Raw genomic sequence first — 325 nt, 5'->3', positions numbered from 1 at the left:
AGGGTCGCTTCCCAAAGCCCAACCACAGCGTGGGCGTCCCAGTGAAATCCTCACCCAGGTCAGGGAACCACAAGAGCTAATCTAAGGTACACACAGATGTGTGGTTTCCCTTGGCCGTCTATTTACCAGTTCAGCTTTAAAATCCTAAGCGACTGCTGGAACAAATCCTACAGCCAGTCGAGCAGTTCCCTGGGAACCTGCTGCCGGCAACATTTCCATTTCACGGGTCTGATGGCCCCAAACCATGGGCTCTCCCGCAGCCCAGCACGGCAGATACCGGAGCAGCTTCCCAGCCACCACGGGCCCCAAGCGCGAGCTGTTGAAT

The sequence above is a fragment of the Cariama cristata genome, unplaced genomic scaffold (assembly GCF_000690535.1).
Source record: "Cariama cristata isolate BGI_N322 unplaced genomic scaffold, ASM69053v1 scaffold21968, whole genome shotgun sequence".
Classification (NCBI taxonomy): Eukaryota; Metazoa; Chordata; class Aves; order Cariamiformes; family Cariamidae; genus Cariama; species Cariama cristata.
This window is presented reverse-complemented; position numbering follows the sequence as displayed.